Here is a 25,020-nt window from a genome sequence, read left to right on the forward strand (position 1 = left end):
TCATTCTTTTAAGAAGCTGGGGCCGGGCTTCGTGGCTGACACCTGTAATCCCAGCACTCTGGGAGGCTGAGGCGGGCGGATCCCTTGAATCCACGAGTTCCGGACCAGCCTGGGCAACATGGTGAAACCCCCATTTCTACAAAAAAAAAAAAAAAAAAAAAAAATTAACCGGTATGGTAGTGTGCGCCTGCAGTCCCAGCTACTTAGGAGGCTGAGGCAGGAGGATCGCTTGAACCCAGGAGATCGAGTATGCATTAAGCAGTGATCGTGCTCCAGCCTGGGCGACCGAGCGTGATACCCTGTCTTAAAAAAAAAGGTGGAGGGTGAAACGAAAACTTAGGAATAAGTAGGGTCATGGAGCTTGTTTACATCCCCTAGTTACAGCACACCCTTTTGAAAGTGAAAAACAAACTAGAATGTTACTTAGTAGGCATGGAATCAGAGCAAAGGAAGATTAAAACTTTATTTTTATCAAGGCCGGGCGGGCGCGATGGCTTAAGCCTGTAATGCTAGCACTTTGGGCGGCCAAGGCTGGTGGATCACCTTAGGTTTAGGAGTTCGAGACCAGCTGGGCCAACAAGGTGAAACCCCCGTCTCTACTAAAAATATATTTTATCAACAGAATTTCCAAACATATAAAAGTAGAATAGTTACAATGAACTTTCATAAGAGACTTGGGCATACCTGGATTTTGGTATCCGTGGGGAGTCCAGGAATTATCCCCCTCGGATCATAAGGGAGGACTGTACTCATCATCCAACTTCAACAACAGTCAGTTTGCTGCCTTTCTCATTTCATCTATCCCTTTCTGCATTTTTTTTGAAGTGCTGTATATTAAAGCAAATCCTGTACATCGTGTCATTTCACCTGTAAATACGTCAATGTGTGTCTCTAACAGATAAGGACTTTATACTATTATCACACCCACCAAAATTTTAAAAATTATTTAACATCACTTAATACCTAGTATGTGTTTAATTTCCCCCATTGCCTTAAAAAAACTTTGTACATTAGATTAATTAGGGTCCAAACAAGGTTTACTTACTGCATTTCATAGAAATATGTCTTTTAATATATAACAATTCCAGCTGGGCACAGTGGCTCATGCCTGTAATCCCAGCACTTTGGGAGGCTGAGGGGGAAGGATCACTTGAGGTCAGGAGTTCAAGACCAGCCTGGCCAACATGGTGAAACCCTGTCTCTACTAAAAATACAAAAATTAGCCAGGTGTGGTGGTGCACATTTGTAATCCCAGCTACTTGGGAGGCTGAGGCAGGAGAATCGCTAGAATCAGGGAGGCAGAAGTTGCAGTGAGCTGAGATGGTGGTGCCACTATACTCCAGCCTGGGCAACAGAGTGAGATTCTATCTCAAAAACAAAAACAGGGCTGGGCGCAGTGGCTCACACCTGTAATCTCAGCACTTTGGCAGACCAAGTTGGGCAGATCACGAGGTCAGGAGTTCAAGACCAGCCTGGCCAATATGGTGAAACCCTGTGTCTACTAAAAATACAAAAATTAGCCGGGTGTGATGGTGCTCACCTGTAGTCCCAGCTACTTGGGAGGATGAGGCAGAAGAATCACTTGAACCCAGGAGGCGGAGGTTGCAGTGAGCCGAGATCGTGGAGTGGCACTCCAGCCTGGGTGAGAGCGAGACTCCGTGTCCAAAAATATATATATATTCATATATATATTTATATATATTCATATATATTCATACATATTTATATATATTCATATATATATATAAAAGTTTCTTATTGAAGAAACTGGATCATTTGACCAACAGAATTTTCCACTTTCTGGGTTTTGCTGATTGTATCTTCAGGTGTCATTTAATGTTTTTTGTCCCTGGTATGTCCTGTAATCATTTTTAATTCTAGAGTCAGGGGAGGTTTACAGTGAAACTAATGAAGCTTAATATTCAGGCTCTCCCTTGCATAGACCCCTGTACCTGATTTCACATAATTTTGTGTCTTTTTCTTAAAGAGGACTGTGAAATTTGTGTAGTGTAAGGCCCCAAAAAGCTTGGATTTACCCCTGGCTAGAGGCTTCGTTAGGTTTAGGTGTAATGTTGAGGTTTGGGTTTTTTTGGGTTTTTTGTTTGCAATAACACTTCATGGCTGGCACTGTGTACTTCTACTGAGGCACAAGGCGTGGTTTTCTCTTAGTAATATTGTAATTCATCTCTCAACTTGGGGGTTGTCATCCTGATTATCCATGAAGTTTACTATCAGCCTTTCTTCTAATAGTCTAGCAAACATTGATGATCATTAGACCACTGGTTCTCAACGAGGGTTAATTTTGCCCTGTCCTACTAAGGGAAAATTTGGCAATGTCTGGAGATATTTTGCATTGTTGCAACTGGGTTGCTAAACATTGTATAATTCAACAGAGCACACCTCCCCCACCCCATAGCAAAGAATTATCCAGCTCAAAATGTCCGTAGTACCCAGGTTGAGAAACTCTAGTGTAGATTTATGTTCCTTAGGGGTGCAAAGTGGTGATTTCAAATTCTCTCATTCCTCCTGCATTTATAAGATGAGATTCTTCTACAAAGGTGAGCATTCCCTCATCTCTCTGGTTACTTTGAAATACAATCCATTCAGGATAGCCAGGATGTATGCTTGATTCTTTCCGGGACGCAGTGTCTCTGCCTATAATCCCAGCACTTTGGGAGGCCAAGACAGGAGGACTGCTTGAGCCCAGGAAATGGCAAGATCCCCATCTTTACAAAATATTTAAAAATTAGACAGGCATGGTGGTGCATGCCTGTAATTCCAGCTACTTAGGAGGCTGAGGCAGGGAAATGGCTGGAGCCCAGGAAGTTGAGGATACAGTGAGCCGTGATGGGGCCACAGCACTCTAGCATGGGTGACCTTGCTCAAATAATAATAATGATGGATGGATGCCCCAGCAACCTCTAACTGGGACCAATTTAGGTTCTTTGGGGAGAAGGTGCAGTGCTATCATGAAATGATGGATGTTTAGATATTTGATGTGCATTAATCCATGACAGTCATTTTTAAATGTTCGGATTGTCTCATCAAATACTTAGTTGCTCCTGTGTCTTTATGGCACAATCCTAGTAGTCTACAATTCTAGTAGTCTTTACGTCAAGTTTGTCCAACCCGTGGCCCATGCAGCCCAAAACAGATTCATAAACTTTCTAAAACTTACGAGATTTTTTGTGTGTGACTTTTATTTTTATTTTTTATTTTTTTAGCTTATCGGCTATCATTAGTGTATTTTATGTGTGGCCCAAGACAATTCTTCCAGTGTGGCCCAGGAAAGCCAAAAGATTGGACACCCTAGACTTCCTTGCTTTCTGTTTTATACATTTACTGTCCTAGAAACAATATCAACTATTTTTCCAAGGAACTCTAATTCACATTAGTGAGAAATGGTATTTATATTGGCAAACTGATTTTTTTTTTTTTTTTAAGGAGATTGCTGAAATTTGTCTTAACTGAGAGATAATATTAAAGAGATTGTATTCTCCACTGTAGAAAATTTAACTTAGGCAGTCAGGCACAGTGGCTCATGCCAGTAATCCCAGCATTTGGGAGGCCGAGGCAAGAAGATCGCTTGAGTCCAGAAGTTCAAGATCAGTCTGGGCTACATGGTGACACACTGTCTCTACCAAAAAAAAAAAAAAAAATTAGCCGGGCGTGGTGGCATGGGTCTGTAGTCCCAACTACTCAGGAGGATGAGGTGGGAGGATTGCTTGACCCCCAGGAGGTTGAGGCTGCAGTGAGCTGTGATGGTGCTACCGCACTCCAGCCTGGGCAACAGAGTGAGACCCCATCTCCAAAAAAGAAAGAAAATTTAACTTAGGGAGTCTAATTCCCCAGATGAGAGATTTTTCTGCTCAGAAGCCATGAGGCAGTGTTTTGTCTAGACCAGCCACCCCTTCCTTCATTTGTTCAGCCAGTATGTGCTGTGCAACAATTTGTGCCAGCCACTGTTCTAATGGGAAAACATAGGTGACCAAAACAAAAATCCTTGTCTAGGCCAGGCTCGGTGGCTCATGCCTGTAATCCCAGCACTTTGGGTGGATCATGTGAACTCAGAAGTTTGAGACCAGCCTGGACAACATGGTGAAACCCCATCTCTACCAAAAATACAGAAAATTAGCCAGGTGTAGTGGCAATCACCTGTAGTTCCATCTTCTCTGGAGGCTGAGGTGGGAGGATCACTTGACTTCTCTGGAGGTTGAGGTGGGAGGATCACTTGAGCCTGGGAGGCAGTGGTTGCAGTGAACAAGATTGTGCCACTGCACTCTAGGCCTAGGTGACAGAGTGAGGCCCTGTCTCAAAACAACAACAAAAATCCTTGTCTTCATGGCTTTATCTTGATTGTCATCTGCCAAACAAGATAAATAAAGAAATATAGAGCATGTCAGATGGAGATAAGTATCAAGAAGAAAAATAAGGTAGGGAAGAAGAAAGTATAGTGGACTTAGGCCAGGCGTGGTGGCTCACACCTGTAATCCCAGCACTTTGGGAGGCCAAGGCAGGCGGATCACAAGGTCAGGAGATGGAGACCATCCTGGCTAACACTGTGAAACCCCGTCTCTACTAAAATAATACAAAAAAAATTAGCTGGGCATGGTGGCGGGTGCCTGTAGTCCCAGCTACTCGGGAGGCCGAGGCAGGAGAATGGTATGAACCTGGGAGGTGGAGCTTGCAGTAAGCCGAGATCGCGCCACTGTGCTTCAGCCTGGGCAACACAGCGAGACTCCATCACAAAAAAAAAAAAAAAGTATAGTGGACTTAATGGTGGACCAGAAGATATGTTCATGTTTGAATCACTGCAACCTGTGAATGTGACTTTACATGGAAAAAGAGTCTCTGCAGATGTAATTCAGGATTTTGAGACTTGATAATCCTGGATTAACCAGGTGGGCCCTAAATCCAATGACAGGTGTCCTTATAAGAGACACAGAAATACCTCACGTAATAATGGCTATTATTAGAACAACAAAAGCAGAAAATAAATTGTAAAAGAGTGTTAAATAATTAAAAGTAGAACAATCATATAATCCAGCAGTCCCACCTGTAAGTATTTATCTGAAGGAAGTAAAGTGAGGATCTGGAAAAGATACCTATACTCCCATTTCATAGCAGCATTATTCACAATAGCCAAGAGGTGGAAGCAATGTAAATATACCTTGTATCTACCACAAAATGTGGTATATACATACAATGGAGTATTATCAAGCCATAAAAAGGGATGAAATTCTGATCCATGTTACAACATGGATGAAACATAACATTATGCTAAGTAGTATAAGTCAATCACAGAAAGACAACTGCCATACGATTCCATTTAGATGAAGTGTCTAAGGTAGTAAAAATCATAGAAGCAAAAAGCAGAATGGTTACCTGCGGGGGGGAGCTATTGTCTAATGGGTACAGAGTTTCAGATTAGCAAAATGAAAAAGTTTTGGAGATGAATATATTTAACATACTGAACTGCACACCTAAAAATGGTTAACATGGCCAGGTGTGGTGGCTCACACCTATAATCCCAGCACTTTGGGAGGCCAAGGCAGGAGGATTGCTTGAGCTGAGGAGTTTGAGACCAGCCTAGGCAACATAGAGAAACCCTGTCTCTACAAAAAATTTAAAAATTAGCCAAGTGTGGTGGCACGTGCCAGTGGTCCCCAGTTACTTGGGAGACTGACATGGGAGGATGTCATGAGCCCAGGAGGTTGAGGCTGCAGTAAGCTGTGATCATAACACTGCACTCCAGCCTGGGCAACAGAATCTCAAAAAAAAGAAAAAAAAAAAAAAGGAAAAGAAAAAAAGAAAAGAAGGAGGCACTGTGATCACAGAAGCAGACACTGGAATAACAATGCTGCCATAAGCCAAGGCATGCCTGGAGCCACCAGAAACTGGAAGAGACAGGAAAAAAATCTCCCCCAGAGCCTAGGAAGTACAGCTCTGCCCACTCCTGACTTCAGACTTCTGCCCTCCGTGACTGAGAGAGAATACATGTGTGTTTTGTTTGTTTGTTTGTTTTTGAGATGGGAGTTTCACTCTTGTTGCCCAGGCTGGAGTACAATGGCACCATCTCGGCTCACTGTAACCTCCGCCTCCCAGGTTTAAATGGTTCTCCTGCCTCAGCCTCCCAAGTAGCTAGGATTACAGGCGCCTGCCACATCGCCCAGCTAATTTTTGTATTTTTAGTAGAGACAGCGTTTCACCGTATCAGCCAGGCTGGTCTCGAACTCCTAACCTCGTGATCTGCCCGTCTCAGCCTCCCAGAGTGCTGGGATTACAGGCGTGAGCCACCGCACCTGGCCTTGTTGTTTTAATCTATCATATTTCTGGAAATTTGCTATGGCAGTCACAGGAAACTAAAATGTAAGGAGTGTTTAGTTGGAGGTGGGGGTGGGTACAATTTTAGATGGAGTGGCAGTAAGGCTCCCCGAGAAGGTGCCAGATGAAAAGCCCCTCAGGAGGCGCAGTCGTGTGTATGCCTGGGGAGAGTGAAGTCTGGAGGCTAATGCATGTCTGGTGAGTCAGGAGGGCAAGGAAGCCAGCAGGGCAGGGGGACAGCATGGGAGAACGTCAGAGGAAAAGAGTCATAGATGGGCTGGCCTTTTAGAACATTTGAAGGACTTTGGCTTTTACCCTGAGCGAGAACTCTTTAGGGGGGTTTTGAGTGAAGAATGACAATCTGAAGTAGATTTCAGAATTATCCTGTCCAGGCAAGAGACGATCATCCTAATGTAAGGATCATAAGTGGGTACAGATAATTTTTGCAAATAGCATTTAATCTTTTTGTTTGGTTAGTTTTGTTTTGTTTTGTTTTTTGAGACAGAGTCTCCCTGTATTGCCCAGGCTGAAGTGCAGTGGCACGATCTCAGTTCACTGAAACCTCTGCCTCCAAGGTTCAAGCAATTCTCCTGCTTCAGCCTCCAGAATAGGCGTGCACCACCATGCCCCATTAAATTTTGTATTTTTAGTAGGGACAGTGTTTCAACATGTTGGCCAGGTTGGTCTCAAACTCCTGACCTCAAGTGATCTGTCTGCCTTGGCTTCCCAAACTGCAGGGATTATAGGCGTGAGCCACCGCACCGCCCGATTTGGGTTTTTTTTTTTTTTTTTTGAGGCGGAGTCTCACTCAGTTGCCCAGGCTGCAATGCAGTACTGTGATCTCCACTCATTGCAGACTCGGCCTCTCAAGCGATCCTCCCACCTTAGCCTCCAGAGCAGCTGGAGCTACAGGCGTGTGCCACCATGCCCAGCTAATTTTTGTATTTTTTTTGTAAAGATGTGATTTTGCTATGTTGCCCAGAGTGGTTTCAAACTCCTGGGCTCAAGTGATCCGCCCACCTTGGCCTCCCAAAATGCTGGGATTACAGGCGCGAGCACCTGTCCTTAATAGCATTTAACCTGATCTAAACAGGTCTTTTATCCCAATTTGCAGTTTATAGGAAATTTAGGAGACAGAGGGCAAAGTTAGAGGAAACAATAAAGCAAATCCAGAGTATGGGAAAATTTGCCTCAGCCCTTCAAAAACTAAAGTCAAGAAGAGAGAGAAGATAAAGAAAGTGGAGGAAATGTACTAGTTTAAGAGACCAAGGCTGGGCACAGTGGCTCACACCTATAATCCCAGCACTTTGGGAGGCCCAGGCGGGTGGATCGCTTGAGCCCAGAGGTACAAGACCAACCTGGGCAACATGGCTAAACCCCATGTCTACAAAAAATACAAAAGTTAAGCCAGGAGTGGTGTTGTGTGACTATAGTCCCAGCTACTCAAGAGGCTGAGGTGGGAGGACGCTTGAGTCCAAGAGGTAGAGGTTGCAGTAAGCCAAAATTGTGCCATTGCACCCAGCCAGGGTGAAAGAGTGAGACCCTATCTCAAAATAAATAAATAAATAAATAAATAAAAAGATGCATAATACCTAAAAAGATGTGAACCTTGATTGGGCTTCGGTGTGTCAGACTGTCTGCGAAGACCACTGCTGACAATTCCTCCAATCCCTATAAACACATACTGCTCCTCCCATTGAGGGGTGGAGTCTATTTTCCCTCAACTTGAATTCGGACTGGCCCTGTGGTTTGTTCCGACCAATTCAGTGCAGTGGAAGAGAAGCTATATGACTTCTGGGGCTTAGGCCACAAGAGACCTTGCAGCTTCCATTTTCATTCCCTTGGAACCCAGCTGACAGGAGGTCCAGCTCACCTAATTGGACCAATCATTGGAATGAAGCCATCTTGGATCCTGCAGTCCCAGTGGAGCTGCTCCAGCCAATACCAAATGGAACGCTGATGAGCTATCCCTACTGAAACCACACAATGCAGTTATGCAACTGGAAAAAGTCAGGAAGTTCTCTATGAACTGAAAAGCTTTATACGAATAGAAAGATTTCCAGGATATACTGTTCGATTTGTTTTTCTTTCTTTCTTTTTTTTTTTTTTTTTTTGAGACAGAGTCTTGTTCTGTAGCCCAGGCCCGAGTGCTGTGGTGCCATCTCGGCTCACTGCAACTTCTGCCTTCTGGGTTCAAGTGATTCTCATGCCTCAACCTCTCAAGTAGCTGGGATTACAGGTGTACACCACCACGCCTGGCTAATTTTTGTATTTTTAGTAGACAGGGGGTTTCACCATGTTGGCCAGGCTGGTCTTGAACTCCCAACCTCAGGTGATCCACCCACCTTGGCCTCCCAAAGTGCTGGGATTACAAGTGTGAGCCACTGTACCTGGCCATCAATTTGAAAAGCAGATGCGGAAGAGAATACATAGTAAACTCTCTTTGGTATTTGTACCTTCATGAGAAAACACTGGAAGAATATTTAAGAAACTAATATAAGTGGTTATAGGAAACCTAAGATTTAGCTCATATATACCAGTAGAGTTATACTGGTTAAAATATAGAAATATTCTTGTCCTGGTCAGTAAATGGCCACTACCAAACCCCTGAATTCCCTCCACCTCTGCTCTCACCCTGGGATAAATGATTGCCCCATAATCTAACAAGAGTTAACCCCAGCAGGGAAGGGGTCTGGCAAGCCAACAAAGAATGATATGGATGGTCATGGGGTAGGAGACTTTACAAACAAAACTTTTAAATACACTTTTTATTTCTGAGCCATATGAACATGTCACTTGGTAAAAAGGAATTTGAGGCGAGGTGTGGTGACCCATGCCTATAACCCTAGCACTTTGGGAGGCTGAGGCAGAAGGACTGCTTGAAGTCAGGAGTTTGAAGCTGTAATGAACTATGATTATGTCACTGCACTCCAACTTGGATGACAAAGTGAGACCCTGTCTCTAAAAAAATACAAATAATTTAGATAAAAAATTAAAAATCAAAGTCAAAATGAATTTGAGAGTAAAAAAGAGAAAATAATGTGTTGCTTATTTAATAAAATAAAAATCAAAAATTAAGTACTAGAGACCAGGCGCAGTGCCTCATGCCTGTAATCCCAGCACTTTGGGAGGCTGAGGTGGATCACCTGAGCTCAGAAGTTTAAGACCAGCCTGGGCAACATGGTGAAACCCTGTCTCTACCAAAAATACAAAACTTACCCGTGTATGGTAGCATATGCCTGTGGTCTCAGCTACTCGGGAGGCTGAAATGGGAGGGTGGTTTGAGCCTGGGAGGCAGAGGTTGCAGTTAGCCGAGATCACACCACTGTACTCCAGACTGGATGACAGAATGAGACCCTGTCTCAAAAAGAAAGAAAGGCTGGGCATGGTGTCTCACATCTGTAATCCCAGCACTTTGGGAGGCTGACGTGGGCAGATCACCTGAGGTCAGGAGTTCAAGACCAGCCTGCCCAACATGGCAAAACCTCGTCTCTACTAAAAATGCAAAAAATTAGCCAGGCGTGGTGGCAGGTGCCTGTAATCCCAGCAACTTGGGAGATTGAGGCAGAAGAATTGCTTGAACCCAGGAGATGGAGGTTGCAGTGAGCAGAGATCATGCCACTGCACTCCAGCCTGGGCAACAAGAGCAAAATGCAGTCAAAAAAAAAAAAAAAAAAAAAAAGAAAGAAAGAGAGAGAGAAGAAAGAGAGAAAGAAAGAAGGAAAGAAGTGCTATTGCCACTCTGAGTGAAACTTGGTCAAAAAACAAAAAAAAAGAAAGAAGAAAGAGACAGAGAAAAAGAGAGGAAGGAAGGAAGGAAGGAAGGAAGGAAGGAAGGAAGGAAGGAAGGAAGGAAGGAAGGAAGGAAGGAAGGAGGAAAGAAGTGCTATTGCCACTCTCTATCACTCTATCACAGTACAATTTTATTTATGGATTTCAAACCATCAATTACTACCTTGTTTGTACATCCTGAAAATGTCAGCTCCGTAATAACATAGATCCTGCCTGTCTGTTGTGTTCACCTCTGTATCCCTAGCACCTAGAACCAAACCAGTATAAATATTTGTTGAATGAGGCTGGGCGTGGTGGCTCATGCCTGTAATCCTAGCACTTTGGGAGGCTGAAGCTTCGAATTGCCTGAGCTCAGGAGTTTGAGACCAGCCTGGGCAACATGGCGAAACCCCATCTCTACTAAAAATACAAAAAATTAGCTGGGCATGGTGGCGGGCTCCTGTAATCCCAGCTACTTGGGAGGCTAAGGTGCAAGAATTGCTTGAACCTAGGAGGCAGAGGTTGCAGTGAGCCAAGATTGTGCCACTTCACTCCAGCCTGAGCAATGGAGTGAAACTCTGTCTCTAAAAGCAAATGAAAAAACAAACATTTGTTGAATGAATATGGAATGTATACTTTAATGAAAAATCATACTGAGCAAAAGTTATGGGATGTAGTAAAGGCAGTGTTCAAAAGGAATTTATAGTTGTAAATGTCTACATTTAAAGATCATGTGTAAAATTTGTGATAGTGGAAATGAAGAAAGATATCAAATCAATAACCTAAATTTATACCTTGAAGAACTTGAAAAAGAGCCAACTAAACCCCAAACTAGCAAAAGGAAGGACATAATAAAGATTAAAGTAGGGATAAATAAAAGAGGATAGAAAAACAATAGAGTCAATGAAAGCAAAAGTTGGTTCTTTGAAAAGATCAACAAAATGAACAAACCTTTCCCTACACTAACACAGAAAAAAGAAGACACAAATAACTAAAATCAGAAATGAAAGTGGAGGCATTATCAACCTTACAGAAATAAAAAAGATAAGAGAATATTATACAAAATTACATACCGGGGGGTGTGATGGCTCACACCTATAATCCCAGCACTTTGGGAGGCCAAGGCGGGCAGATCACCAGAGGTCAGGAGTTGGGAGACCAGCCTGGCCAATGTGGTGAAACCATGTCTCTACTAAAAATACAAAAACTAGCCAGGCGTGGTAGCAGGCGCCTGTAATCCCAGGTACTTGGGAGGCTGAGGCAAGAGAATCGCTTGAACCTGGGAGGCGGAGGTGGCAGTGAGACGAGATCGTGCCACTGTACTCCAGCCCGGGTGACAGAGCGAGACTCTGTCTCCAAAATAAAAATAAAAATACATAAATAAATAAAATACAAAAATCAGCTGAGTGTGGTGGCGCATACCTGTAATCCCAGCTACTCGGGAGGGTGAGGCAGGAAGATAGCTTGAACCCAGGAAGTAAAGGTTGCAGTGAGCCAAGATCACGCCATTGCACTCCAGCCTGGGCAGCAGAGTGAGACCCTGTCTCAAAATAAATAAATAAATAAAAATAAAAAAATTAGCTGGGTGTGGTGGCAGGCACCCGTAATCCCAGCTATTTGGGAGGCTGAGCCAGAAGAATCCCTTGAACCTGGGAGGCGGAGGTTGCAGTGAGCCAAGATTATGCCACTGCACTGCAGCCTGGGTAACAGAGAAAGACTCCATCTCAAAAAAAAAAAAAAATTACATACCAAGTTCGATTAATTTAGATGAACTGGACAAATTCCTAGAAACATACAAATTACCTAAAGTGACAAAGTCCAGGAATAGTTTCCCTAGTAAATTCTACCAAACATTTAAAGAATAATTAACACCAACCCTTCTTTTTTTTTTGAGACGGTGTCTTGCTCTGTCACCCAGGCTGGAGTACAGTGGCACGATCTCAGCTCACTGCAACCTCTGCCTCCTGGGTTCAAGCAATTCTCCTGTCTCGGTCTCCCAAGTAGCTGGGATTACAGATGCCTGCCACCACACCTGGCTATTTTTGTATTTTTAGTGGAGATGGGGTTTCACCATATTTTCAGGCTGGTCTCGAACTCCTGACCTCAGGTGATCCACCCTCCTCGGTCTCCCAAAGTGCTGGGATTACTGAACCACTTTGCCCGGCCAACACCAGTCCTTCTTAAACTCCTCCAACACACTGAGGAGCGGGAACATTTCCTAACTCATTCTATGAAGCCAGTATTAACCTAATACGAAAGTCATTTAAAGACATCACAAGAAAACAAACCAATATCTCTTATAATTCTAGACGTAAAAGTCCTTAACAAAATAGCAGCAAACCAAATCCAACAGCATAGTAAGAGGATTATATGTAGCTGGGGGCATGGTGGCTCATGCCTGCATTCCTAGAACTTTGGGATGCCAAAATAGGGAGATCACTTTGAGATCAGGAGTTCAAAACCGGCCTGGGCAACATGGCAAAACCGCATCTCTACAGAAAATACAAAAATGAGGCAGGCATGCTAGCTTGTGCCTGTGGTCTCAGCTACTTGGGAAGCTGAGACTGGAGGATCGCTTGAGCTGGGAAGCAGAGGTTGCAGTCAGCCAGGATTGTGCCACTGCACTCCAGCCTGGGTGACAGAGCAAGGCTCTGTCTCAAGGAAAAAAAAAAAAAAAAAACAAGAGGACTATACACCATGACCTAGTGGATTTTAGCCATGGATGCAAGATTGAACCCAGGAAGTAGAGGTTACAGTGAGCCAACCTCACAGTGAGCTCTGTGAAGCAGGTCCGCTGTGCACTGGTTACCACTTCAGCCTACTGCCTCTTGGGCTGCACTTTTACTACTTTCCTGAATCCAGTGAGGCAGAACACTCTGCCTCACATACACAATCAGTCACATGAAACAGGTTTACTATTTATAGATAGGCAGCAAGGGACAACGGCAGCCTAGGATTCAAGTTGAGCCAGTACCCCAAGGTTCAGGAAGGCTGCTTGAGGCAGTTAAGTCTCATCTGTACCTGCGCCACTTGCACCACAGTTGAGAGACCCCAGAAAGTAGTCGGCCAAGGGTTTTATATCCCAGGGACCACATGAAACACTGGGCTAAAGCACTAAAGGACATCCTGTTTCAAGGGGAAACTGGAATACAGCCCAGGCTGTTCCAGCCAATTCCCCCCATCTCAGGATGTTGCAGTACCAGCCCATTCTACAGTTACTCTTGAAAACTGTAAGTGAGAAAGTGGGGAGAACTGGATCAGTTCAAGCCCACCCAGAGACCTGTCCTGCAGGTTCAATGTAAGAAAATCAATTCATGGCCAAGCATGGTGGCTCATGCCTGTAACTGTAACTCTGGGAGGCCGAGGCGGGCAGATCACTTGAGCTCAAGAGTTTGAGACCAGCTTGGGCAACATGGTGAGACCCCATCTCTACAAAAAATATTTTAAAAATCAGCCGGATGTGGTGGGGTGTGCCTGTAGTCTCAGCTACTCAGGAGGCTGAGATGGGAGAATCACCTGAGCCTGGGAGGTGGAGGCTCCAGTGAGCCATGATCATGCCACTGCACTCCAGCCTGGAGGACACAGTGAGACCCTGTCCAAAAATAAAGAGAGAGAGAGAGAGGGGGAGGGAGGGAGGGAGGGAGGGAAAGAAGGGAGGGAGGGACGGAGGGAAGGGAGGGAGGGAGGGAGGGAGGTGAGAAAAAGACAAAGAGAAAGAAAAGAGGGGAGGGAGGGAAAGGGAGGGGAAGGGGTGAAGGGGAGTAGAGGGGAAGGGGAAAGGGAGGGGAGAGGAGGGGAGTGGGAAGGGAAGGGGAGAGGGGAGGGGGAGACAAAGGGGGGAGGGGGAAGAAAGGGGGGAGGGGGAGGCAGGTGAATCACCTGAAGTCAGGAGTTTGAGGCCAGCCTGACCAACATGGTGAACCCTGTCTCTAATAAAAATACAAAAATTAGCTGGGCGTGGTGGCATACGCCTGTAATCCCAGCTATGGAGTTTGAAGCAGAAGAAACGCTTGAACCCAGGAGGCAGAGGTTGCAGTGAGCCGACATCATGCCATTGCACTCCAGCCTGGGCAACAGAGCGAGACTCCGTCTCAGAAAGAAAAAAAAAAATCAATTCATGCTGGCCAGGTGTGGTGGTGCACACCAGTGATTCCAGCACTTTGGGAGACCAAGGCAGGGAGTGGGGGGATCACTTGAAGTCAGGAGTTCAAAACCAGCCTGGGCAATGTAGCAAGATACTGTGTCTACTTAAAAAAAAAAAAAAAAAAAAAAAGCCAGGCGCAGTGGCTCACGCCTGTAATCCCAGCACTTTGGGAGGCCGAGGCAGGAGGATTACCTGAGGTCAGGAGTTCAAGACCAGCCTGGACAAGACGGTAAAACCCTGTCTCTACTAAAAATACAAAAATCGGCCGGGCGTGGTGGTGGGTGCCTGTGATCCCAGCTACTCGGGAGGCTAAGGCAGAGAATTGCTTGAACCCAGGAGGCAGTGGTCACAGTGAGCCGAGATCACGCCACTGCACTCCAGCCTGGGCGACAGAGCTAGACTCCGTCTCAAAAAAAAAAAAAAAATTGAGACAGTGTCTCACTGTGTCACCCAGGATTGAGTGTAGTGGCATGATCAGGGCTCACTGCAGCCTCGACCCCCAGGCTCTGGTGATCCTCCCATTTCAGCATCCCAAACAGCCGATACTACAGGTATGTGCTACCAGGCCTGGCTAATTTTTGTAATTTTTTGTAAAGATGGGGTTTCACCATATTGCCTAAGCTGGTCTCAAACGCCTGAGCTCAAGAGATCCACTTACCTCAGTCTTCCAGAGTGTCAGAATTATAGGCATCCACCACTGTACCCAGCCTAAATTTTTTTTTTTTTTTTTAATTAAAAAAAAGAGGCCAGGCGCAGTGGCTCACGCCTGTAGTCTCAGCAGTTTGGGAGGCCGAGGCAGGTGGATCACCTGAGGTCAGGAGTCCAAGACCAGCCTGGCCAACATGGTGAAACCCCTCTACTAAAAATGCAAAAGTTAGCCAGGTGTGGTGGTGGGCGCCTGTAATCCCAGCAATTCAGGAGGCTGAGGCAGAAGAATCACTTGAACCCGGGAGGCGAAGGTTGCAGTGAGCCGAGACTGTGCCACTGCACTCTAGCCTAGGTGACAAGAACAAAATTCCATCTCAAAAAGAAAAAAAAATCCGAGAAGGGCACAGCATTAGGATAAACAGCTAATGCATGTGGGGCTTAATACCTAGGTGATAGGTTGATAGGTGCAGGAAACTACCATGGCACACGTCTACCTATGTAACAAACCTACATGTCCTGCACATGTATCCTGGAACTTAAATTAAGGCTGGGCACGGTGACTCACGCCTGTAATCTCAGCACTTTGGGAAGCCAAGACGGGTGGATCATCTGAGGTCAGGAGTTCCAGAACAGCCTGGCCAACATGGTGAAACCCCATCTCTACTAAGTAAAGTACAAAAAAAATTAACCAGACATGGTGGCAGGTGCTCACAATCCCAGCTACTCAGGAAGCTGAAGCAGGAGAATCACTTGAACCTGGGAAGTGAAGATTGCAGTGAGCTGAGATTGTGCCACTTCACTCTAGCCTGGGTGACAGAGCGAGACTACATCTCAAAAAAAGAAAAATAAAATGTTTAAAATTTTTTTTTAAAAAAAGAAAATCAATTAATGTGATATATCACAGGAATAGAAGGGAAAAAAAACACGATTATCTCAAGTAATGAAGAAAAAGCATTTGACAAAATTCAATGCCTTTCATGACAAAAAGAAAACATTCAGAAAACTAGGAATAGGAGGAAATTTCCTTAACATGTTAAAGGGCATCTATGAAAATCCCAGAGCAAACATCACACTCAACAGTGAAAGGCTGAAAGCTTTCCCCTGATTGTTCCACCAATTAGGAACAAGACAAGGACTCCCACTTTCACCACTGTTCTTCAAATTGTACTGGCTGCTCTGGCCAGGGCAATTAGATGAGAAACAGAAACCAAAGGCATCCTAACAGGAAAGGAGGAAGGAAAACTATTTCTATTGACAGATGACTAAATCCTACATACAGAAAATCTCAAAGAATCCACAAGAAGGCTACAAGAGCTAATTAACAATATCAGCAAAGTCACAGGACACAATATCAACACCCAAAAATCTATACGCCAGTAATGAACAACCAGAAAAGGAAATTAAGGCCAGGCACGGTGGCTCACACCTGTAATCCCAGCACTTTGGGAGGCCAAGGCAGATGGATTGGTTGAACCCAGAAGTTCAAGAATAGTCTGGGCAACACGGAGAAACCCCATCTCCACTAAAAATAGAAAATATAGCTGGCTGTAGTGGTATGCACCTATAGTCCCAGCTACTCAGGAGGTTGAGGTGAGAGGATCACCTGACCCTGGGATGCAGAGGCTGCAGTGAGCTGAGATTGCATCAGGCCACTGCACTCCAGCCTGGGCCACAGAACAAGACACTGTCTCAAAAAAAAAAACAAAAAAAGGAAAGAAAAAAGAAAAAAAAGAAAAGGAAATTAAGAGAACAATTCCACTTACATATGTATTGGAAAATATAAAGTATCTAGGAATACATTTAACCAAGGAGGTGAAAGACATATACATTGAAAACTATAAAACATTGCTGAAAGAAATTAAAGACAATCTAAATAAATGGAAAGACATCCTATATTCATGGACTGGAAGATTTAGTATTGTTAAGATGTCAGTACTACCCAGTGATCTAGAGATTCAATACAATCCCAACCTATCAAGGTCTCAATAGCTGGCCAGGCATGGCAGCTCATGCCTGTAATCCCATCACTAGAAGGCTGAAGCAACAGGATTGCTTAACAGGAGGTTGAAATCAGCCTAAGCAACATACTGAAACCTTGTCTCTACAGAAAATTTTAAAAGTACCTGGTGTGGTGGCACATACCTGTAGTCCCAGCTACTCAAGAGGCTGAGGCAAGAGAATCCCTTGAGCCCAGGAGTTCAAGGCTGCAATGAGCTATGATCCTATGATCATGCTACTGTACTCCAGCCTGGGTGACAGAGAGAAACCTGGTCTCTAAAAACAAACAAAAAACCCAACAGCCTTTTTTGCAGAAATGGAAAAGCAAATTCTTAAAATCATATGAAATTGTAAGGGGCCTTGAGTAGACAAAACGATCTTGGGAAAGAACAAAGCTGAAGAACTGACATTTCCTGATTCCAAAACTTACTACAAAGGTATAGTAATCAAAACAGTGTGGTACTTAGAATAAACAGATTTTCCTAAAAACAAACAGCGTGGTACTGGCATAAGGATAGACATACAGATCAATGGATGGAATCAAAGTGAGAGTTCAGAAACAAACCCAGGGCTTGCTTCAGCAGCACATATACTAAAAGTGGAACGATACAGAAATAAACCCAACATCTATGGTTAACTGATTTTCAAAAAGGGTGCCAAGTCCATTCAATGGAAAAAGAATAGTCTTTTAAACAAATGGTGCTGGAACAATTGGAGTCCTACGTGTAAAAGAATGAAGTTGGTCTGGGTGTGGTGGTTCACACCTGTAATCCCAGTGCTTTGGGAGGCTAAGGCAGAAGGACTGCTTGAACCCAGAAGTTTGAGACCAGACTGGGCAACATAATGAGACCCTTGTCTCAAATAAAATAAAATTAAAATAAAAAATAAAATATAGAATAAAATAAAATAGCCACATGTGGTGGCATGCATCTGTATTACTAGCTACTTAGGAGGCTGAGGTAGGAGGATCACCTGAGCCCAGTTCAAGGCTGTAGTGAGTTATGATCATGCCACTGCACTCCAGCCTGGATGACAGGGAGAGGCCCTGTCTCAGAAAAAAAACAAAACAAAACAAAACATGAAGTTGGATCCCTACTGCAGTCACATAGAAAAATTAACTCAAAATAGGTAAACAATCTAAATATGAGCTAAAACCATAACCTCATAGAATAAACATAAGGGTAAATCTTCACAACCTTAGATTTGGCAATGGATTCTTAGATATGACATAAGCAACATCAAAATTAAAAACTTTCAGCCAGGCGTGGTGGCTCATGCCTGTAATCCCAGCACTCTGAGAGGCCGAGGCGGGCGGATCATGAGGTCAGGACATCGAGACCATCCTGACTAACACGGTGAAACCCCGTCTCTGCTAAAAATACAAAAAATTAGCCGGGCGTGGTGGCGGGCGCCTGTAGTCCCAGCTACTCCGAAGGCTGAGGCAGGAGAATGGTGTGAACCCGGGAGGCAGAGCTTGCAGTGAGCCTAGATCATGCCACTGCACTCCAGCCTGGGCGACAGAGCCAGACTCTGTCTCAAAAAAAAAAAAAAAACTTTCAACCTTTTGTGAGTGGTGGCTAGCACTAAGAGAAGCCAAGAAGGCCTGGGGCAAATGTCAAGAACACAAGGTGGTGGGGTGCCTGACCACCCCCAAAAGCTGCACACCAATCCTCTACCCCATGCGAATCTTTGAGCCTCTGGCACTTTGTATCTTAGCTGAAGAAGTCTTGGTGGAAACTGTCTCCAGTGGGTAGGTGATGGAGAACCCTCCCTCTTCAGGTGAAGAGTCTGGGCATCTGGCTGCACTATCCTCCAAGTGGCATCCAAAACCTAAACTGGGAACGTGGGTCCTGACCTGGTGGACACCACCACCTGGTGACAGAGTACTGGGCGCATTCCATTCAGATGAGGAAGATGAAGGAGATTGCATCAGAAAGTGCCATCGGTCAGCGATCAATTCCACCACTTCACCCTCAAGTTCCTTCTGCCCCACTAGTTCTGCCATGCCAGCATGAACCACACTTTGCTAACAAGAGACCCAATACCTTCTCTAGGTGCAGAGTCCTCTCCACCCCCAAGACAGTCCAGATAAACTCCTTAGGAACAACAACAAAAAAAAATTAAAAACTTTTGTTCATCAAAGGACATCGTCAAGAGATAAAGAGAGGCCCGGCACATTTGAGAGGCTGACGTGGGAGGATCTCTTGAGGCCAGGAGTACAAGACCAGCCAGGGCAACAAAGCAAAACCCTGTCTCTACAAAAAATAACAATATCGGCCGGGTGCAGTGGCTCACGCCTATAATCCCAACACTTTGGGAGGCTGAGGCGGGTGGGAGGTCAAGAGATCAAGACCAACCTGGCCAACGTGGTGAAACACCGTCTCTACTGAAAACACAAAACGTAGCTGGGTGTGGTGGTGCATGCCTGCAGTCCCAGCTACTCAGGAGGCTGAGGCAGGAGAATCGCTTGAACCCAGGAGGCAGAGGTTGCAGTAAGCCAAGATCGCACCACTGCACTCCAGCCTGGTGACAGAACGAGACTCTGTCTCAAAATAAATAAATAAATAAAATAACAATATTAGCTGGGCGTGGTGGTGTGCACCTGTGGTATGGTCCCAGCTACTCAGGAGGCTGAGGCAAGAGGATCACTTGAGCCTAGGAGATCAAGACTGCAGTGAGCCATGATCACACACCACTGCACTCCAGCCTAGGTAACAGAGTAAGACCCCGTCTCAAAACAAGCAAGCAAACAAACAAAAAAGAAATGAAAACCTACAAAATGGGAGAAAATATCTGCAAATCATATATCTGATTAGATTTAATATCCAGAATATACAAAGTACTTCTATAACTCAATAATAAGAAAACCCAATTTAAAAATGGGCAAATGACTCAGATGGACAGCTCTCCAAAGAAAATATACAAATGGACAAGCAGCACATGAAAATACGCTCAACATCATTAGCCATTAGGGAAATGCAAATCAAAACCACAATGAGCCATGGATGGTGGCCCACACTTGCAGTCCTAGCCCAGGAGTTCAAGGCTGCAGTGACCTCTGATTGTGCTCATGCACTCCAGACTGGGTGGCAGAGTGGGACTCTACCTCTAAAAAATAATAATTTCTAAACCACAATGAGATACCAACTCATACCTATTTATTATAGTTGGCTGTAATAAATTTTTTTTTAGAGATGGGGTCTTGCTATGTTGCCCAGCTGATCTTAAACTCCTGGCCTCAAGCAATCCTCCTGACTTAGCCTCCCAAAGTAGTGGGATTACAGGCATGAGCCATTACACCTCACCAAATGTTTTCTTTGGGGAGTGGGGAAGTGGGAGAACAGGGTCTTACTTTGTGCCCAGGCTAGAGTTCTGTGGCATGATCATAGCTCACTGCAACCTCAAGCTCCTGGGCTCAAGCAATCCTACTGTCCTAGCATTCCAAATAGGCAGGACCACAGGCATGTGTCACCACTCCTGATTTTTTTTTTTTTTTTTTTTTCTGTAGAGACAAAGTCTCATTGTGTTGCTGAAGCTGATAATCCTCCTAATTTGGCCTCTTAAAGTGCTGGGATTACAGGAGTGAGGCACCATGACTGACCGATAATAATTTTTTAAAAAATAGAGACAGTAAAAAAAAATAGAGACACACCTGTAATCTCAACACTATGGGAGGCTGAGGCAGCAGGATCGCTCGAGGCCAGGACTTCGAGACCAGCTTGGGCAACACAGCAAGACCCTGTCTCTAAAAAAAATAGAAAAAATTAGCCTAGCATGGTGGTGCGTGCCGGTTGTCCCAGCTACTCAGGAGCGTGAGCTGAGAGGATTGCTTTAAGCCCCGGAGGTTGAGGCTGCAGTGAGCTGTGATTGCACCACTGCACTACAAACTGACACCTTGTCTCAAAAACAAACAAACAAACAAAAAAGGTGTGGTCACTGTGGGAATTTATCACTTCCTGAAAAAGCTAGACGGAATTCCCATATAACCCAGCAATTACACTCCCAGGTATACAGGCAAAAGAATTATAAACAGGTGTAACCACAGGACCAGTTCAATCTGGTTCAGCTTTTTTTTTTTTTTTTGAGATGGAGTTTTGTTCTTCTTCTTGCCCAGGTTGGAGTGCAAAGGCGGGGTTTTGGCTCACTGCAACCTCCGGCTCCTGAGTTCAAGCGATTTTCCTGCCTCAGTCTCCCAAGCTGGGATTACAGGCACCCACCCATGCGTGGCTAATTTTTTTGTGTTTTTAGTAGAGATGGGGTTTCACCCTGTTGGCCAGGCTCATCTTGAACTCCTGACCTCGGGTGATCCACCCACCTCAGTCTCCCCAAGTGCTGGGATTACAAGTGTGAGCCACCACGCCCAGCCTGGTTCAACTTTTATCAGTAACAAAATGATGAGTTGTTTTTCAGTTATAATAGATCCCCAGGCTGCAAGTCATGTAACCTGAGCATGCCCAGATGAACCAAGCGTGCCTGATAACTGACCCTGGTGTCGGTGGGAACACAAAAGTCAACCATAGGCATGACTTAAGCACTCAAATGGAGAAATGGACACCAAATTAGGAAGCATGGGGCGTCCTGTTTTGCTGCAATATGAACTCAAAGATCCAGCATTGCCTCTTTGCATGACCCAAACAGATCATGCCTTGTTGTATTTTCCCATCTCCCTCATAGTTGCTCTTTGCCTATAAAACCTGCCCCCAGATTCCATCTCGGGGAGACAAATTTGAGTGTTGCCTCTGGTTTCCCTGCTGGTCGACCTTACAATAAAGCTTTTTCTCAAAAGCTGATGACATAGTATTGGCTTCTATGTGTGTCTAGCAGTGAGCCCATTGCTTGGTAACACAATTGGCTCAAACATTTATAAGCCAATGTTCATTGCAACATTATTCAAAATAGCAACAAAGCAGAAATAACCCAAGTGTTCATAAACAGATGAATGAATAAACAAAATGTGGTATATACATACAATGGAATATTATTCAGCCATAAAAAGAAATGAAGTTCTGGCCAGGTGTGGTGGCTCACGCCTGTAATCCCAGCACTTTGGGAAGTCGAGGTGGGTGGATCACTTGAGGTCAGGAGTTCAAGACCAGCCTGGCCAACATAGTGAAACCCAATTGCTACTAAAAATACAAAAAATTAAGTGGGTGTGGTGGCAGGCGCCTATAATCCCAGTTACTTGGGAGACTGAGGCAGGGGAATTGCTTGAATCTAGGAGGCAGAGGTTGCAGTGAGCTGAGATGGCACACTGCACTCCAGCCTGGGCAACAAGAACAAAACACCATCCCTAAATAAATAAATAAATAAATAAATATAAAATAAAATAGCCAGGCATGGTGGAGCGTGCCTGTAGTCCCAGCTACTTGGGAGGCCGAGGCATCAGAATTACTTGAACCTGGGTGGCGCAGGCTGCAGTGAGCTGAGATGGTGCCACTGTCCTCCAGCCTGAAACTGAGGGAGATCGTGTCTCAAAAATAAAATAAAATAAAATAAAATAAAAAGAAATGAAGTTCTGGGTCAATGCTACAACATGGATAAACCTTGACAACCCCATGCTCAATGAAACAAGGTGGACACAAAAAGACATATAGGGTATGATTCCACTGACATAAGGTAATTGAGTAACCAAATGTATAGAGACCATATAATAGAGGTTACCAAAGGAGAGAAGGACAGGAGGAGAGGGGGACATAGGAAGTTATTGCTTAATGGTTACAGAGTTTCTGTTTCAGGTGATGAAAAAGTTTTGGAAATAGAGTGATGATGGTTGCACAATATTGTGAATGTAATTAATGCCACTGAATTATACACCTAAAAATGGTTAAAATGGCATTAAAAAAAAAAATACAGTATCTTGCTCTCTGGTCCAGGCTGGAGTGCAGTGGTACAATCATAGCTCACTGCAGCCTCAATCTCTCAGGCTGAAGAGATCCTCCTCCTGCCTCAGCCTCCTACAATTAGCTGAGACTACAGGTGAGTGCCACTACACCTGGCTAATTTTCTTGATTTTTAGTAGAAATGAGATCTTGCTGTGCTCTCCAGGCTGATCTGGAACTCCTGAGCTCAAGTGATCATCCCGCCTCCACCTCCCAAAGTGCTGGGATTACAAGTGTGAGCCATTGCACCCAGCTGCAAATTTTTAGTACATGCATTTTTACCGTATTACAAAAAAAAAAAAAGGAAAAAAGAATACTGAAGTTTATACCCTGGTCTCTTACCTTCTTCCAGTCTCTAGATCCTTGTCACATACATTAGCCTAAGTTTGCTCTATCATAAGCACTTATACGCCCCCTTTTTGGGTGTGTGTGTTTGTTTTTTGAGACGGAGTTTCTCGCTCTTGTTGCCCAGGTTGGAGTACAATGGCATGATCTCGGCTCACTGCAATCTCCACCTCCCGGGTTCTAGTGACTCTCCTGCCTCAGCCTCCTGAGTAGCTGGGATTACCAGCTACTGCGCCACCACGCCCAGCTAATTTTTGTATTTTTAGTAGAGATGGGGTTTCACCATGTTGGTCAGGCTGGTCTCGAACTCCCAACCTTAGGTGATCCGCCCGTCTCCACCTCCCAAAGTGCTGGGATTACAGGTATGAGCCACCACACCCGGCCTATACTCCCCATTTAAAACATAAAAAAACACCTCTTTGACTTTTCCCTTTTATAAGTCGCTTTAAGTCTATATCATACCCACCTGTGGGTGGCATAGCTTTGGTCTGAATACTGGCCCAATTGAGATATCTGTGTTCTCTATGGGACTATCGTGCTTGATGGATCGCTGTTCCTCGTCACCCCAATATCTGCTGCTGTGTGCCACATGACAAAATCCTTGTCTTTAAGTAGTTATCTACTTGGGAAAATATATTCAGGAGAACATTCAAGACAGTCTGCAACAGCGTTTCCCTAATGTCAGTTATTTGGATGCTGCCTTCCTATACTAGTATCTACAATGGTTAACATCTTCTTTAAATAGAACCATTTATTGGAAAAAATTTTTAATGTAAATAAGAAAACCAGTATTACCTGCCACAAATAACAAAGATAAACTGTCCAAAATCATGAATACAAAGCAGTTTAAGGTCTAGCTTTATATAATAATATTGCCCACTGAAAGCTTTGAGCCTAAAGTCTGATCTCTATCTAAAAGGGAAAGAAGAAAAAGTGAGGTTAAAGACATGAATATGAAATGAGGTTTTCTCCTGGCTGTAAGACTGAACAAGTGCAAGGGGCTTTCTCAATATGTGAGTGAATATAATTTGCGATATTATTTAATCAATTCTGAGATACTTTTCCCCCAATTTTATTACTTTTATTATTATTATTATTATTTTGAGACTGATTCTCACTCTGTCGCCCAGGCTGGAATGCAGTGACGCGATCTCGGCTCACTGTAACTTCTCCCTCCCAGGTTCAAGCTATTCTCCTGCCTCAGCCTCCCGAGTTGCTAGGATTACAGGCGCCCGCCACCACGCCCGGCCTTTTAAAATTTTTGGTAGAGACTGGGTTTTGCCCTGTTGGCCAGGCTGGTCTCGAACTCCTGACCTCAAGTGATCTACCCAAAGTGCTGGGATTACAGGCTTGAGCCACCGCGCCCGGCCTTTCCCCAAATTTTAATACTTTAAAATAGGGAACATTTTACAATCAACAGGTTGTGACAGGTTAATTAGCCGCGTTTTATCTTTGATAGGTAGCTCTAAAGTCAAGACAACTCGGGCAAGATCCCGGGCAAGATTCCAGCACTGCCTATTGTCATTTGTAGACCGGGGACAGGAATACCTATCTCACAGGCTGTTACACAATAGCGCCGGTGAAGCGCTTGTCACAAAGCCTGACCGAGGACAATCTCAAAAACGGAGATTCTGTTATTTAAATTGTTTATTTTTGTGCGCTAAGTTTCACATCAACCCAACTGTCTCTTGATAGGTTCCTACCAGGCACTAGAGATATGTTTTAGAAATTACTTATGATCGTAGAAGCCGCTGGAAGTCCATACACTCAATCTCATCGCTCTAGCGGAGCAAACAGCTGCGCTCCCGCCGGCCCAAGCTTCCGCAACTGCGTAGTCGGCGCTGTGACGTCCGGCGCGGCTCTGTGACGTCACGAATCGGTTCCCTGTAAGAGGGGAGGGCCTTCTTCTCC

The 25,020-nt window shown here is 44.5% G+C and overlaps 1 protein-coding gene and 1 long non-coding RNA gene across 3 annotated transcripts in view; one reads left to right on the forward strand and one right to left on the reverse strand.

Annotated features, from left to right (window-relative positions):
* The window catches only part of LOC105494244 (oxoglutarate dehydrogenase), a 467,517-nt gene that overhangs the window by 346,418 nt on the left and 96,079 nt on the right, over positions 1 to 25,020 (forward strand). The gene's annotated exons all lie outside the window — the stretch shown is intronic.
* On the reverse strand, positions 141 to 25,009 carry LOC139362858 (uncharacterized). 2 transcript variants are annotated; one of them, XR_011622345.1, is made up of 5 exons: positions 24,843 to 25,009; positions 23,576 to 23,728; positions 20,538 to 20,630; positions 4,156 to 4,363; positions 141 to 1,638 (listed from the first exon to the last, which is right to left on the reverse strand). It is a non-coding gene; the product is annotated as an uncharacterized lncRNA (long non-coding RNA). The 2 variants fall into 2 exon arrangements; XR_011622346.1 differs by lacking the exon at positions 141 to 1,638 and adding an exon at positions 3,179 to 3,637.

Source organism: Macaca nemestrina, chromosome 4 (assembly GCF_043159975.1).
Source record: "Macaca nemestrina isolate mMacNem1 chromosome 4, mMacNem.hap1, whole genome shotgun sequence".
NCBI classification, from domain to species: Eukaryota; Metazoa; Chordata; class Mammalia; order Primates; family Cercopithecidae; genus Macaca; species Macaca nemestrina.